The following is a 3,172-nucleotide window of genomic DNA, read 5'->3' as shown; positions in this document are numbered from 1 at the left end:
CTCTATCTTCTTTCAAATTAGAAACTCCTTTTACAATGGTTTTGTACTGGTGCAGTCCTTTACCAGTATGCAGGCTGCAACCTGCAGAGAGCTACAACTCTCTCTCGTTTTCCAGTCTCTCCTGGAAGGGAGCTACAACCCCCTACTTCTTTTCTTACAAGGACCACTTTTCATAAATTTTCAAACTGGATCCATAAGCATCAAATGATCATCAAGTATAAGAGAATCACCCAATCAACTGTAGTAACCAGATCAACAATAATAGAACCAAACCCAGAACACAGCAATGATAAACAAAGATCTTAAGAGAAGTAAGCACCCTGCTCAACTGCTCGCCTGCTTACGTAAGCACCCTGCTCAACTGCTTGCCTGCTTACAGTAAGCACCCTGCTCAACTGCTTGCCTGCTTACAGTACGCACCCTGCTCAACTGCTCGCCTGCTTACAGTACGCACCCTGCTCAACTGTTCGCCTGCGTACCTCGCTCTGAGTCCATTGAACTGCCGGCGGACCTCCGCACCTGCAACCCTTCTGTGCCTGCGTATGTACACACCTGCAACCCTTCTATGCCTGCGTATGTACGCACCTGCAGCCCTTCTGTGCCTGCGTACCTCCGCACCTTCAACCCTTCTGTGCCTGCGTACCTACGCACCTGCAACCCTTCTGTGCCTGCGTACCGGCGCACCTGAAACGCTTCGTTCCTGCGTACGTACGCACTTTTCTTTCACTGTACCTGCGTACCTTCAGGCATAGATGATTTCAAGACTTCAGAAATAACCCAGACAGTCAGATCTACAGATCTGAACATGCGCCGAAGAGATCTCAATCCATCAGTAGATTCGCCTTATTTAGATCTAGACATACTCCCAAGAGATCATAATATTTCAGATCTAGCCCTCATAAGATATTCAACCAAAAACATGCTCAAGCCAAATGATCTCCTTTGCTTTATATAGGAAAGCTCTTCCTTAAAACATGGATCAATACCACGAGCCGACACCATAATAACCCAATACCGTCGGCTAAATACCAAGAGTAAAACATAAGAAAACCCCACATGTGAATTTCTTTGCCTTGAAATGTGTGCGCTGGGGGTACGCACCTCCTGAATGGCTAACCTGCGGGTATGTACGCACTCTATGTAACTCCGACCTGCGTGTACGCACCTTATGTAAGGTGTACCTGCGTACCCCTTATTTTCTTCAATATTTGATAGCTGATCATCAATCTCTGCTGCTGACTTGAAGTACTGTGATCTATCACCTGAATGGGTTGCCATCAAGGACAACACTTTAGCCATAATGCCAACACCTCCTTCTTCTTTAGGTGTTTCTACTTCTTCAATTATAATTTGCCTCTCTGGAGAAAGAAGGAAAGGATCTCTTTCAGACTCGATGGAAGGTATGGGAGAGTCGACTCCTGCTTCTTGAATTCCGGGAACCCTAGGGCTAGGAGTGTCAGTTGGAGATAAGGAAGGTGTCTCTTGTCTATCCCTTGAAGTAGATGGACTTGTAAAAATCGAACTCTTGGCTCTAGCTAAAAACCTTCCCCTAGAATCTCTAGCTCTATGCATGTCATTTTTTATTTTTTCCTTCAAGTCAGGCTAATAATTCTTTTTCTGATCTTCCAGGTCACTCTAGGTGCAAGAAGAGAGCATACTTAAGAAACTATTAAACCAATAACTTTCTCTTTTCTGATCCTCCAGATCACTCTAGGTGCAAGAGGAGAGCATACTTTGAGAGGTTATCAATTTCCCTTTCTTGAAATTTTCTTAATTTTTTTATAGAATTGGCTACCTAATTTCACTTCCCCGGCAACGGCGCCAAAATGTTTGGTCAATTTAGTGTTGTCTAAATTGCTATCATTAATTGTCAACCCGGGGCTCGTAAGCTGATGAAGTGAGATGTACAGTATGTACTTAAGTAACCTTTCCTAGTTCTTTTTGTCGTTTTTAGATGATGTTTGTGGTTGATTTAACTTCTTAAGATGGAGTGATGGATTTATAAACAAATGAGTGCGTGTGTGTGTATATGGTGATTACTAAATGCTTCTAGAACTTTTTAAAGAGAAAGCTTGAAAAGTGACTTGCAATGGAATTGAAACTTCGAATGAAAGCAAAGCATTAAACAAAGTGACTAATGGCACTAGTCCACTATTTATGCTGCTGATAAGAACAAAAATAGCATCTATGTTAACTCAATGGAAAGTGAAAAACACTACTTTAACTGCAAAACTTAAATGACAAATCATAACACTTCATTCTTTCTTAACACTCTGCCTCTAGCTGTAATTGTTCATGTGAAAAACAGTTAAGAAGGAATCAGTAATATGAGTCAAAAAGCTAATCAAACCAAGCTGCCACTCAATGATATTTTGGTCCAATAAAAGTTAGACAATTATGATGAGAAGACCATCAAAAGGTTAGTAAGCAACTTGTCAAAAACTTGATAAAGTAAACTAGTAATGAAACTGCGTAAGCAAGGTAAAAATCAACAGCTAAGACAAGACAACTTCAAATACCATCAGTGATAAAAAGAAATAAAAACACACTATCCCGGGCTCCTAACACACCTGCATAAACAAACTGATCAGTTCTGAAAAGTGCTGGAAATGTAAAGGCATGAAATCAAACTGTACATTATTATACATGTTCAAAGAAACGAAAAACTGCAGAAATCAAACTATACATTATTGTACATGTGAAAATGAAAACAAAGAAAGGCAGGAAAATAAAGTTAAATGCTACTGTACATAGGTTGTGGTAGATGGGGGCCCTCCATCCACTCAACCAGCTAAAGATCAGCTACGCAGAGATGAGCAGAAACAATCTTCTTATATTAAATCAGCATGTCAAAATACAGTCAAAAAGTGCTGTAGAAACAGTCTTTAAAACAGAGTTTGATAACCAAAACAATTACAACAATTACAATATCAAAAAGCTAATCTCTAAGCGTTGGCAAACGCTTTATTTATAGGCACAGGGACAAACTGTCCTCTGCGTAAACTAAGCAACTACAGTCTTAACTAATTAACTACGCAGCAACACGCAGGCAACTCCGTGCACGTTTGGAGGAAACGGTCATCATGGGGAGTAAATCTATGGTTAGATCCTGTCCCTTGCTGTCTTCGTGGCGTGGAGGAAGTGCCAGCTGTGGTTCCGTGTCTCAGTTGCT

The sequence above is a fragment of the Pinus tabuliformis genome, chromosome 6 (assembly GCF_031772625.1).
Source record: "Pinus tabuliformis cultivar Carrire ecotype Pingquan chromosome 6, CPIR1, whole genome shotgun sequence".
Classification (NCBI taxonomy): domain Eukaryota; kingdom Viridiplantae; phylum Streptophyta; class Pinopsida; order Pinales; family Pinaceae; genus Pinus; species Pinus tabuliformis.
The sequence above is the reverse complement of the archived record's forward strand: the minus strand, read 5'-3'. Positions refer to the sequence as shown.